This window comes from Protopterus annectens, chromosome 9.part0 (assembly GCF_019279795.1).
Source record: "Protopterus annectens isolate FY-2018-M chromosome 9.part0, PAN1.0, whole genome shotgun sequence".
Lineage (NCBI taxonomy): Eukaryota > Metazoa > Chordata > Ceratodontiformes > Protopteridae > Protopterus > Protopterus annectens.
Window position 1 is genome coordinate 172,796,682 of NC_056743.1, and position 14,762 is coordinate 172,811,443.

The 14,762-nt window shown below is 43.4% G+C and overlaps 1 long non-coding RNA gene across 2 annotated transcripts in view; it reads left to right on the plus strand.

Annotated features, from left to right (window-relative positions):
• Positions 1-373: 373 nt before the first annotated feature.
• Positions 374-14,762, plus strand: part of LOC122810863 — a 109,015-nt gene continuing 94,626 nt past the window's right edge. For both annotated transcript variants that reach the window (XR_006366129.1, XR_006366128.1), the window contains exon 1: positions 374-455. This is a non-coding gene — a long non-coding RNA (uncharacterized LOC122810863). The remainder of the gene's footprint in view (positions 456-14,762) is intronic.

Consider the following 14,762-nt stretch of genomic DNA (forward strand, 5'->3'; position numbering starts at 1 on the left):
AATACTAAACCTTATGTTGACTTTCATGAAGTAAGCTTAAACCTGAGGACAAAATCTGTTTCCTTTTTGCTCTATAATTCTCACAACATTATGTTGTCACATTTTCAAATGATCAAAGTGGGACATTTTTTATAGAAAAATGAGATTTTACAAGACAAATGATTAACCACAACTAGTGCAAAACATCCACTCTTTTTCCAAAATAAAAGCTCACTCTTCTAGAATTTAAGGTGTTTCTGTTATTTCATACCACATTAACTTGTTTCAGATACAAAATAATTGTCTCATGCAGCTATTAGAAGAAAATTAAAAAAAATAGTTTTTGTCTACCGATCTCAGGACATTTGACATTTTTTATGTTTTTCGCAGGATGCAACTGCCCAAATAGGGACAGCCCTAGGTAAAGAAGGACAGATGATAACCTTCCACATTTGCCTGCCAAGAATGGAATAGAGGTAAAGAGTGTCAACTTTTATGCGTACATTCAGAGGTGATAGAAAAGATGGTACAGAACTTGTGTTATAGTCTACTGTATGCTTAATGTTAGCTACTTTTTTGATTCAACAGGAGAGAACTGCTATCACTTGCTATAAAAACTACTGACCATCAGAATGGCTGAGTGGAAAGATCTCTGCACTGAAGCTTTAAGGCTTGTGTTTCAATCCTGACTTCTGGCACTATGCAGAGTTTCCATACTTCACACCATGTCAGTGTGGATTTAGTCCAATTCCTTCCCAAAACCATGTTTGATGATTACCTATACTAAACTGTTCATAGAATCATTTGTTGCATTTTCCCTTGCCATTGTGGCCAATGTAGTGGTTGAAAAGGGTCTATAAACCAGCTAATTTACATGGTTAACAAATGTTGTTGTTGTCTTTCGGCTTTTCCCGGTTAGGGGTCACCACAGCGGAACTCCGGTTTGCTAATGATTGGCAGTAGATTTTGATGAACGCCGAGGTGCCAGCTCGACGTTCAACCTTCAACGAAGGCATGCCCATTTACATTAAAATAAAAAATAAAAAGAAAACATACCCATAAAATGTGCCATCATTTTCCTCAGATGAGTAAATAAGCAATATTCTCAACAAACATAACTATGAAGAATATAGCATCCAACAGCCCCCTTAACTAACTCTAAGGCTGCACTGTCTTAGACAGAAAGGAAATACTTGTTTCATTGCAAAATCAAATAATCCATTTATCTCTGAGGTCTATGAAGTAGTCCCAGATCAGAGTTAGTACATTTTCTTTGTGAAGAGGAACTGAATATGAATATGCTGCTGATTCTGTACCTAATAAACACTGAACTACTTATTAGAATAAACAGTCTTCTGATCTTCCAGCAACAAAGCCAAGTGTGTTACCTGTTGAGCCTCTGTCACTCACAAATTCAATCACTTCCCAAGTCCCTGACTACTGGGTCAACTCTTATGGGTGTATTGTTAATATGATAGTTGCCAGGGGTGGATGACTTCTCAAAGGATACTAAATGCAAATAAATGCATGATAGTATCCTTTGAGAAGTTATCCACTGCCTGGTAACTATCATATTGATAACACACCCCTAAGAGATGACCCAGTAGTCAGGGACTTGGGGACACACATAGACAGTAACCTAACCTTTGACTATCATGTGTCTACAATAGTGAGGAAATCATTCTATGTTGAGCAACTTATAAACAAAGGTATGGCATCTAGGTCAAGGAACTCATTGTTCCACTGAATTTGGTATTCATCAGACCTATCATTGAGTACAATGTCTCCTTTAGTATGTACCTAACCAGGCATATCCAACAAATGGAACATCCGCAGAGGTTCCTCACTAAAAGAATACAGGGCGTAAATAATATGTCCTTTGCAGACCACCTCAAAGCCCTATCTCTGTATTCTGTCTCCTACAGGCTGTTGAGAGACGATCTGTATGTGGCATGCAGGAAATTGTCAGACCCCACTCTGATGGATCTCCTGCATATTTGCAAAACAAACAGCACTAGAATTACCCATTGTAAAGGCTTAAACCTTGCCTGTGATATAAATAGGACCTGTGTGAGAGACAGGTATGTATCCCAGAGACTACCCCTTCTCTGGGACAGAATCCCCATCAATTTGAAGCAAATTTCCTCCCTAACCTAATTAAAGTGTAATGTGGACAATTGGATGGGAAAGAGTAAATGTATAACTGGTTTGGTATCTATGTCTCTAATGGACATAGGCAGTCTGTAAATGGTTCTTCTCTCAGGCCCCTGCTTGGAAATGTTTCACCTCTCAAGCCCCTGCTTACACTTACCAAGGGTACCAGAACTTCTCAGACATTTGTGATGCATGGCTAGGCTTAAAAAGGCCCTTGTGGAACCTATGAACTAGTATAGATGATTCCATTATATAGCATGTTCACAAGTAAGCACACAGCTTAAGTTTTTATTTCACAAAGGATCCTTTACATGGAAGAATGTCAGAGGAGCATGGGTGCTACTCACTCACATGGCATGAATAAACATTTGATACATGTAGTGGAGGCCGAGACTGAGTGATGTTTTAGTAAATGACCCTTGAATCTGCACCATGTAATGTATGAGACATAGGCAGTAACTATGAGTTGAACTACAATAGTGGAGTCACGTACTATGTGAAACAATGACATTAATTTGGACTGACCCACTGCAAGTGATGTCTATCTATTTTAACTAACTTTTCAAATTTTTATGTTATGATGTAGGAATAATGGCTTGTAGGAATGTTACTCATAGCTGGACACATATGATCATGATGACAAAGTCTAATGGATCAAGTGCTCATGCTATGAAGGAGCAATTCTCAACCTTTCTTCTACTCTTCCACCCTTCCTATGCATTATTTCAATTATACAAATTTAGCATTTTTAACTTGTTTTATGATGTCTGTGCGCATGTTTGTTAGCTGTCTGTGATGACTGGGGAGAGTTGGGCAAAGGCTGCCAGCCTAGTCAAATAGAATTTGATATATAATTCTGTCATTTGTAAATAAATGTAAATTACAGGCATATTTCTTGAGTGTAAAGAATACTGTGAAATGTGGAACTGCAAAATATGTGACAACATTGCACTCTACTGGCCCAGTGAAGCATGTTGTACCCTTTCATGTTAAAATTCGGCTCCAGGGCGGCTGGATGAAGATTTCATGCCCATTGTTTTAAGGCTAAAGTTTATGACTAGAATTTAGATGTGGAAGGTACTTTATTGCTCTGGTTTCTGCTAGCATATACATGTGAAATGCCTTGTATTGTTGTAAGTTTTTGATGAGATGTTAGATTGCTAAATAATGCAGTTTGTGGCCTGAGAACTCAGACCAGGTGTTAAGATGATGCAGTATATGAATACTGGGAAAACCTAAGTGTCAAAAATGATGTAATGTGGAGAGGGACCCAGCAAACATGTTTGTTAGTAATGTTTAAATACTATTTTTCAAAAGAGACAAAAAGCATTTTGATCTGGATATCCAACTTACCAGCACTCTGCCCTATGCTCACATGTACGTTTTAGCATTGTGATTTCTTGTAGAAATAGTTAAAGCTAGTAAAGATTAATTAGGTATTTTTCTTTGAAATCAGACCTGTCATACTGTATTATTTTAAGTTTCTGTGTGATCTCTGAACTCTTAGATATCTCTATGGTGTAGTAGTTTTGTCTTGTGTTTTAATTATTTATTATTAAATATGTTTAAAACCTTCTACCTGTGGCTGCTTTGTGTAGAGATAAGCTCTAGAGTACACTACATATTTATAGAGGTTACTATAATAGGCCACTCTAAAGTAAGCCTTGACTGTTAGTCATTCTACTGTTGGATATTAATATTGCACAGTAATAACTGGACACCCTTTTTAGGGCCTTTTAGTAGCTGATATTATTAACTGGGTGGTGGCAGTAATTACTACTGTATAGTCTGGGTAAAGGGGCACAGTTGGAGAATCTGTGTCAGCCTTTCCCAGGAGTGTCTGTGAAGTTGTATAAATACTTATCTCAAAGTGTGTGTGTGTGTTGTGTCAGCTACTTGGCAGGGACATGAAGCACTGGTTGAACAGAGAGGTTACTGGAGGTTTTAGCTTGCCCAGTTAGGCTGACACCTGGACCCTATATTTGTGCCAGTGGGGAGTCTTATTGGGGACCTGGTAAGCAAGGGAGCAACCAGCCCCAGACTGACTGTGATCTCTGTGTGCACTTAAGGGAAATTGTACTTTACTGTGTGTATTAGTTATCCTTTCCTCTTCTAGGAGACGACCTCCCTGGTGTTAGTGGTAAGGATTGAGGCTCCTTGATTGCTGGGCCAGGACACGGTCATCACAAGTGTTTGGCAGTGGTGGGATCTACTTCACATACTGGTTAGTTTGTAGTGGTGTGGGTAGAGCAAATTCCTGTAGCTTATGTACAGTGATCTCTAAAAGTGTTTTGTACTCTAAAATAGCCATGCAGTGTATACTCAGAGTTCAGATCACAATTATTTTATTTCTTTTGTTAGCTTAGTATTAGTCAGGGTGAGCAGGCAGCATGTCAGCAGAAGAGTATAGAAAGCTGATAAGGAGCTAGCTGGTGGAGATGTGCCAGTCTAGGGGACTGGTGCATGGAAACCTGACTAAAGCAGACCTGATTGAAGCCTTGGTTACAGCTGCATCAGAAAACAGCAGCCTGGAGGACAATCAGACTGACAGTGGAGATACAAAATCCTCGGAGAATGGACATATCAACCTTTCTGCAGTGGACTTAAAAATCCAGCTGGAGCTAAAGAGACTTGAGTTGGAGGCCAGGCATATAGAATTAAAGTAGCTGAGAAAATGAGGAGTTTACAAGCTGAGGAAAATGAACGGCAGAGGAGGCATGAGAGGGAAATGCTGACTCTTTGCCAGAGTCATGGAGGTAATGGGGAAGGGAGTAACTGGACCCCAGAAGCACAAAGGGTCAGTAAATTTCTCCCACAGTTTAAAGAGGGGGATAATTTTGATAGCTTCATTCATATGTTTGAGTGGGTATGTAAACAGTATGAAGTTGACCAAAGGCTCTGGGTAAGTTCCTGATCCCCTTACTCCATGGTAAAGCTGTAACTTCTTTAGCAAAAATGCATGACACTGACTGTTTTGATTATACTGCTGTAAAAAGACATTTATTAGAATGTTTTAAGCTAACACCTGAAATATATGGGAAAAAGTTTCGTGAGCATAGACACAAGGCAGATGAAAATGTATGTGAATATGTTGTTGAACTGAGCACTTATTTTCATAGCTGGGTGAGTGGATGTCAGGTCACCACTTTTGAAGGGCTGGCAGACCTTTTGGTAAGGAAACACACCCTTAGCACTTTGCCTGAGGACATGAGGATCTGGTTAGCTGATAGACAGTGTTCTACTTTAGAGGAGTTGGGGAAGAAGGGAGACCTATACCTAGCAAGCAGGGCTGCCCTGCACAGGAAAGGGACCCCCAGTACTGCTCATGGGACTAAAGGAACCCATGGTGGGCAGCACAGACTGCCCCAACAAAATCTGCCAGTAGCAGGGGAAGCCACTCGTCCAGGTACACATCCAGGAGCTAGGGTTAAATGTTTTGAATGCAACCAGTGGGGCCATGTGGCATACAGATGTCCATGGAGGCAAGGTGGGGAACCAAAGGTGAGGGAGCCAGTAAGTGGGAAAGACAAAATGCCAACAGTGGGTTGTCTTGAGATAACAGGGGAATAGAACTGCCATTCTGCAGATGTCCTGAGAGGGAAGGATTTGGATGAGGCAGTACTATGTACTTATGCAGTTACATGCAGTAAGGCTAGGATACAAACATGTTGTTCTGGTAGCCTGGGGAGACCCAGACAGGCTGCATACTTGCAAACAGGACTGCTGAGGTGGTTACTTCAGGGAGTGAGCTATGCTGTAGCAGTGAGACTGAATGTGAGCCACAGCTGCTTGTGGGTACTGATGTTCCCTTGGACAGGGTAACTGCAAAGGTAGAGGTGAGTAGTAGTAGTGCTCAGGCTGACAGCGAGGCACCGCTGTGAGAGGATGCCAGACTTCCTGTGGAAGGGGAGCTGGGAAGGGTTTCAAGGAGAGACTTGAGACAGGCTCAGCTCTCAGACCCTACACTGCAAGGCCTGAGGCAGGTAGCTAGGGAGGCACCTGATTCTCAAGGGAAGGGGGAATCTGTATACTGGAACAAAGGGTTACTGTACAGATAGTGGACCCCTGAGGGAGGGCTAGAAGGTGAGAGAGTACAGCAGTTGGTAGTGCCTAGAGCTTACCATCTGGCACTTCTAGCCATAGCCCATGATATTACCTTTGCTGGTCATGTGGGCATGAAACGTACAAAGAGGCTTATTATGCAAAACTTCTATTGGCCTGTAATTTCCAGAGATGTAACAGGGTACTGCATGACCTGTGAGCAGTGCCAAAAGTTAGGCAAGGCAGGAGACAAGGTGAGAGCTCCTTTGATGCCTTTGCCTGTGAATAAGGAGCCATTTCAGAAGGTAGCTATGGATATTGTGGGTCCTCTGAGCACCCCAAGTTCCACAGGGAAAAAGTATATCCTACTGATTGTAGATTATGCTACATGATACCCTGAGGCAGTGGCTTTGTCCTCCATTGAGGCAGAGAAGGTGGCAAATGCTTTGCTAGAGATTTTCTACAGGGTAGGTTTCCCAAAGGAAATACTGTCTGACAGAGGTGCCAATTTTATGTCAGACCTGCTGGCTTGTCTGTGGAAGTCCTGTAGGGTGAAGCACATGAAGACCACCCCCTACCATCCCCAGACTAATGGTCTTGTTGAGAGGTTAAACTCTACAATCAAGTCCATGCTACAGGCATTTGCAGATCAGTTTAAGAGGGAGTTGGAGAAATATTTGCCCCATCTTTTGTTTGCTTACAGAGAGGTTCCCCAGGAATCCACAGGGTTTTCACCCTTTGAGTTGCTGTATCGGCATTGGGTGAGGGGACCTCTAGATTTAATTTGAGATAAGTGGGAATGTGAGTGTGAGTCTCACAAGGAGTCTGTTGTGGCATATGTCCTGAACCTCAGGACAAGGCTCAGGGAACTCATGGGCTTGCCACAGGAGAACCTGGCAGAAGCCCAACAACAGAAAAAGGTGTGGTATGACAGGAATGCTCGAGCTAGAGAGTATGCTATAGGGCAGCAGGTGATGGTTCTCATTCCTGTCAGACACAACAAGTTGCAAGCAGCTTGGGAGGGACCCTACAAGATGGTAAGAAAGGTAAGTGATGTTAACTACATGGTGGAAGTGCTAGGCAGATGACAGGGGCACAAACTGTACCATGTTAACATGATGAAACCTTACCATGATAGGGGGGCCCTTGTGCTGAGCATTTGAAGTGGATTGCAGGAGGAGTCTGAGAGAGATCTGGTGACTGATCTCCTCAGTGAGGCTCAGGTTGACATCTCGGTGGAAGGGGTAGCAATGTCCCAGAAGCTATCTCCTACCCAGGTTCGAGAAATCCAAGCAGTGTTGCAGGAGTTTGGAGGCATGTTCACTGGGAAAACAGGGAGCACCCACCTGGTGCAGCACCAGGTGGATACAGGACCCCAAAGGCCTATCAGGCAGGCCCCTTATAGGATGCCTGAGAGAGTCAAACAGACTCTGAGGGAGGAGGTACAGGAGATGTTGGAACTAGGGGTGATTCAAGAGTCCAACAGTCCCTGGGGCCTCACCAGTGGTACTGGTGCCAAAGAAGGATGGCAGCACCAGGTTCTGTGTGGATTCCAGGCAATTAAATAGTCACACAGGTCAGATGCTTACCCCATGCCTATGACAGATGAGGCCCTAGAGCAGCTGGGTGGGGCTAAGTATCTTACAACCATTGATCTTACCAAGGGTTACTGGCAGGTGCCCTTGACTCCCAGTGCTAGAGAGAAATTAGCCTTTGTGACTCCTTTTGGCTTGTATGAGTTCACAAAGATGCCCTTTGGGATGAAGAATGCCCCAGCAACTTTCCAGAGGCTGGTAGATCATATCTTAGCAGGAGCAGGAGGGTTTGCCCTTGCTCACATGGATGATATTGCTATCTACAGCCATTACTGGCAAGAGCACCTTCAGCAAGTCAGGGAGGTGCTAGGCAGACTACAGAGGGCATGGTTGACCATTAAGCCAAGCAAATGTCAGGTGGGTATGGCAGAGGTCTCCTACCTAGGACATAGAGTGGGGAGTGGTAAGATAAGGCCAGAAAATGCCAAAGTGGAAGCTATTCAGGCATGGCCTGCACCTGTTACCAAAAAGCAGTTGAGGGGCATTCTTGGGGACAGCAGGGTACTACAGAAAGTTTGTTCCCAATTATAGTACCACAGCTGCTCCCCTCACAGACCCGACAAGGAAGAACAGACCAGATAAGGTAGTGTGGACCCCAGCATGTGAGCAGGCATATCAGAAGCTTAAAGAAGCTTTGGGAGGGCCCTCTGTGTTAGCCAGTTCAGACTACAGCAAAGAGTTTGTTGTGCAGGTGGATGCTTCAAACTATGGGTTGGGGGCTGTACTTAGCCAGATTTCTTCAGAGGGAGAAGAGCACCCAGTGGTTTATCTCAGTCATAGGCTCCAACCCAGGGAGGAATGCTATGCCATGGTAGAAAAGGAATGTCTAGCCATAGTGTGGGCACTACAAAAACTTCAGCCTTATCTGTATGGAAGAAAATTTACTGTGATGACAGATCACAACCCTCTAACATGGTTAAACAGAGCCAGTCAGCAAAATGCCAAGTTGCTAAGAGGGAGTCTGGGGTTGCAAGCATATGATATGTTAGTGCAGCACCACAGTGGGAGTAGCAATGCCAATGCAGATGTGCTGTGATGACAGGGAATGGGGTGAGGTACACCCAGATAACCCTGACATTCTCAAGCGATGTTTCTCCAGGGGCACTTAAAAAACTTGCTTGAGTTTTCTGGGGGGAAGAGATGTGATGATTAGGGAGAGATGGGCGAAGGCTGCCAGCCTAGACAAATAGAATCTGATATATAATTCTAGCATTTGTAAATAAATGTAAAATACAGGCATGTTTCTTGAGTGTAAAGAATACTGTGAAATGTAAAACTGCGAAATATGTGACAAAATTGCACTTTACTGGCCCAGTGAAGCATGTTGTACCCTTTCATGTTAGAAGTTGGCTTCAGGGCAGCTGGATGAAGATATCATGCCCATTGTTTTAAGGCTAAAGTTTATGACTAGAATTTAGATGTGGAAGGTGCTTTATTGCTCTGGTGTCTGCTAGCTTATTCACGTGAAATGTCTTATATTGTTGTAAGTTTCTGAGGAGGTGTTAGATTGCTAAATAATGCAGCTTGTGGCCTGACAACTCAGACCAGGTGTTAAGATGATGCAGTATATGAATACTGGGAAAACCTAAGTGTCAAAAATGATGTAATTTTGGGAGGGCCTTAGAGACATGTTTGTTAGTAATGTTTAAATACTATTTCTCACAAGAGACTAAAGGCATTTTGACTTTGGACATCCAGCTTCTCAGCACTCTGCCTTGTGCTCACATGTAAGTTTTAGCACTGTGATTTCTTGTAGGAATAGTTAAAGCTAGTAAAGATTAATTAGGTATTTTTCTTTGAAATCAGACCTGTCCTACTGTATTATTTTAAGTTTCTGTGTGATCTCTGAACTCTTAGCTATCTCTGTGGTGTAGTAGTTTCATCTTGTGTTTTAATTATTTATTATTAAATATTTTTAAAACCTTTTACCTGTGGCTGCTTTGTGTAGAGATAAGCTCTAGAGTACATTGCATATTTATAGAGGTTATTGTAATAGGCCACTCTAAAGTAAGCCTTCCCTGTTAGTCATACTACCATTGGATATTAATATTGCACAGTAATAATTGGACACCCTTTTAAGGGCATTTTTAGTAGCTGATTTTATTAACTGGGTGGTGGCAGTAATTACTACTGTATAGTCTGGGTAAAGGGGCACAGTTGGAGAATCTGTGCCAGCCTTTCCCAGGAGTGTCTGTGAAGTTGTATAAATACTTATCAAAGTGTGTGTGTGTGTGTGTGTTGTGTCAGATACTTGGCAGGGACACAAAGCACTGGTTGGACAGACAGGGTACTAGAGGTTTTAGCTTGCCCAGTTAGGCTGAGACCTGGATCTTATAGCTGTGCCACTGGGGAGTCTTATTGGGGACCTGGTGAGCAAGGAGCAACCAGCCCCAGACTGACTGTGATCTCTGTGTGCACTTAATGGAAACTGTACTTTACTATGCGTATTAGTTATACTTTCCTCTTCTAGGAGATGACCTCTCTGGTGTTAGTGGTGAGTATTGAGGCTCCTTGATTGTTGGGCCATGACACGGTCATCACACTGTCTACCAGAAATATGACAACAAGGTAACACAAGATTTTAAAGGAATTAGGAAGCTACTGACAGAAACTCATGAAGAATTTCTTGATATTTGTAAGAAGAAAGGTTGCTAGGTATTTATATATGAATATATTTAGAAATAATGGAGATTAAATTAGAATGTGCTGTAAAAGTGAGAGAAATAAATTCCAAACTAGTTACAGTGATATGTGCTGTTTTTTTTATTCTGTTTATTAATATTTTCAACTTCTGTTTTCCAAGTGGTGATTACCTTCTTTTCTGACTGAAATTACTGGTATTGTAGTGTGTATTTGCTTATATACTTGACACTAATCAAGAATAGATTCCCCCAGATTTAGCCAGCCCTGCACAGTGTGCAGGACTAGTGCAGGAGCTCCAGCAGGCAATATGTCTGCCGTGTGATCCAGAAATAAGCTGTAGGGATGTGCACGAGCACTCCTGCACTAGTCCTGCATGGACTCAGCCTCTGTATACAAATTACCCCATCTGCAGGAGAAATTCATGCAAATGAGGTTAATTTGTGATCCAGAAAGCTGGAAACTGGCCATGCAGGACAAATATAATCTGCAGAAATGTACTCCACCAGTAACGGAGTGCATTTCTGCAAACTACAAAATGGAGCCATGGCAGCTCCAAATAAAGGGTGAATATTATGTAGAAAGCATGCCAATGGCCAAATATAAGGCCATTGGCATGGAAAACAGTTGCAAAAATAAAAAAAAAATCAACTTTAATTTTTTTTTAGCCAATCTCGGCTGTTTAAGCTTAGGGCAGTGGTGATCAAATGGGATAGGGTGAAAAGTAGGTAAAAATACCTAAAATAAGCATTCTAACCACAATCACTATTTTTCCATTATACTCAATAGCAGGCAGAAGACAACAAGGACAGTGAATAGTGGTTGCTAAGGGGGGAGGCTCAGTGTGGGACATGTAACTATGCATCAGCAGGCAATCCTATGCAAATGAGGGGAATGATACTGAATCCCAGATTTCTCCTGCATGCTAGTCAGCACCCAACAGTGTAAGAGCAGGAATAGCTTGGTGCAAGCCTAGGAGTTAGCTGACATCATGAGTGTGTGTGTTAGGCATACTTTAAGCGGATTGGAGTCCTGTGTCTCGGGTTTGCCCTTAGATTAGCAGAGCTAAGCAAGGGTGTATGTCTGAGGCTGCCTAGAACTCTTTACATTGCCTAAGAGGGTGTGCGTGCCATGCACTGGGTTTTAAAGGAAAAAAGTAAACCAGAAAATAGCAGCTCTGTGCACATTTGAGTACTGTGTTTGTGCGATGCTCCCCCGGGCTTAAACAGGAATGCAACGGGAAGGAAAAACAACAGTAGGAAGGTAATCTAAGAGAACTAGCATAGCTGGCAGGTGAAATGTATCAGAATCAGGCAATTACACAGGCAGCAGACCAGCCCAGTCCAGAACATTACTATAAACTATGCAAACACATTTCCCTTTGTTTTTTCCCAGATACTCTACACCACCGGTGTATACAAGTGGGGAACTTTTAACAAACAAAACAACAAAATTATAGGGGCTGCAATAGCTATCATGCAACAATATGTGGAAGAGGCTGAGGGTGGTGAGGATATGAATGCTGTCAACCAACCCACAGTGAGGAGATGGACAAGAGTGAACAGACCCAGGGTAACCTACCAGGGGCTACATGAGCTGGAGATAGATGAGAACTATAGGATGGACAAGGGACCTCCTACAGCAAATTGTTGAGCTGTGCTGGCCACGCCTGACACATAAAACTAACAGAGGGGAACCCATCCTAGCCAATATTAAGGTATGTGCAGGCCTAAGAATACTAGCTACAGGTACCTTCCAAAGGCCAGCTGGGGATATCATGGGGATCTCACAGGCATCAGCATCCAGGGTACTCCACCAGTTCCTGAATGTCATGTCAGCACATGCTGGTGAGCACGTATATTTCCCCAACACCCGTGAGGTGTTGGTCAGCAATATGCATCTGTTCCACCAAATAGCAGAATACCCTGAGGTAGTGGGTGCTATAGACTGCATGCACATATGCATCAAAGCACCACCCGATGAGTGGGGTAGGGTCTACATCAACTGCAAGGGCTTGCTCTCCATCAACTGTCAGATCATATGTGATGCCCAGGGCATAATAATGAATGTGTGTGCTGGCTGCTCTGGAAGCTATCACATTCCCACATCTGGCATCTGGCGCAGCTGTGCCTGAGATTTGCCAGTGGGGATATCCCTTACGATCACCTAATGGAGAATGCTGGTTATGCACTGGAGCCATGGCTGATGACACCCATCAGAAATGCACACACACCTGAACAAGAACTCCATAATGAAGCACACGCACAGACCAGAATTATAATAGAGCGTGTGTTTGGGATGCTCAAGTCACAGTTCTGGTGCCTGGACACATCTGGTGGAGCCTTGCAGTATTCACCAGCTACATGTACTCAAATTGTCATCATATGTGCCATACTACACAATATGATCCCGCGGAAACAGCTGTAGCAGGAATAGCATGGGGCAGAGCCACACTGCCCCCCACCATTGCCAAGGCCTGCACAGGCACATAGTGACTCAGAGGAGGAACGACCTGAGCATGCCCCAGTAGGCAGAAGTAGGTGTGCCCAGTATACCCTGGCCTTGGCAAAGAGGCAATGCATAGCACATACACTAACACAGGAGGGACACAGGGAATGACACCTCTCTCTGACTTGCACATACAGTAAAAAGGATGCCAAACATGACACTACCTATGCTCAACCATGTGTAAGGAGTGTACTATGTGCATCCAACATAGGCAGCCCTTCAACACCACCCTCAATACTGGCACACCCACAAGGTAAGTCACTCAACTTACCAATTGCCGAATGTAGTATGTGTTGTTACCTGTAAATATGGTATGGATGTGAGCATGCAAGGGAATCGGGTGGCTGAATGGGATGCCAGCAGATAGTAGACACCTATAGTGGCAGCATGAGATCTGTAACAAATACAGGTGTCACCATAGTAGCCAGTACTACACATGGTGACAAAACACACTGCAGGAAATGTGCTGGCCACATGTGTGTCCATATGACACACATGCCAGGAGGTTCACATACCCAACAACAGTTACAGCCAGCAGGACGGGTATAGACAAACACAAACAAAGGCTGTGCTAAGGCCACTGAATGATGCCAATGGGTAACCTCCCCTCACAGGGCTACACAGACAGACTACATCAGGTCAGGCAGTGGCATGTTAGTTCTGAAGGGTAGGAAGTCAGAAACTATGTAGGTCAATCAAATGTAAGACATGTAGTACACGGACATGCCTCTAGTCAGCATAATAGGTTAGAAAACAGAATGAAATGGAGTACCTAACATACCAGTACAGTCGTAGCAAATGTGCACAAATGTCAGGTGTGCCCCCCCAATCCTGTGTAGCAATGTAGAAACAGTCAGGTGTGCCCCCCCATATCCTATGTAGATAGTAGTAACAGTCAGGTGTGCCCCCCAAATCCTATGTAGAAATGTAGTAACATTCAGGTGTCCCCCCGAATCCTATATACACATATAGTAACAGGTATGCCCCCCAATCCTATTTAGAAATGTAGTAACAGTCAGATGTGCCCCCCAATCCTATGTAGAAATGTAGAAACAGTCAGGTGTGCCCCCCAATCCTGTGTAAAAACATAGAAATAGTCAAGTGTGCCCCCCCACTCCTGTGTATAAATGTAGTAACAGTCAGGTGTGCCCCCCATCCTGTGTAGAAATGTAGAAATAGTCAGGTGTGACCCCCAATCCTGTGTAGAAATGTAGTAACAGTCAGGTGTGCCCCCTCCCCAATCCTGTGTAGAAATGTAGAAACAGTCGGGTGTGCCACCCCAACCCTACTTAGACATGTAGTAACAGTTAGGTGTGTGTCCTCATCCTATATAGAAATGTAGTAACATGTATGTGTAGGTATAATACCAGTGGAGCACAGATGCCCAGAGGTGGCCAAGGTAGCAGGATAGATTGTAGCATTTGTACAATATGCAGGTATGTGTGTGTTAGGTTGGTATGTGTTTCATATTGTGTGAGAGTGGTCAGTATGTATGCATGTTGAGGTATGACCTGATGGCCATTGCCCAGTACTGCTGATGACAGGGCCAAGTCCTCACAACTGCAGTGCCAAAGACAATTCCCACCAGTATAACACATGCTAGCAGTAAGCCATTGTAAATGTATGGTGGTAATATGTGTCACCATCTGAAAGATTGACATGGCATGGCTGTTGGGCTAGATATACAAGCAGTACACAGGGGAAAGTACCCCAGACATACAGTATATAATGTGTAACTGTGAAATATACACACCCTTGGAATTGTACATACAGGTATGCATCACATTATCTGGGCCTGTAGTAGGGTATACCGGTGTCATCTGCCCGAACACTTGCAGATCACAA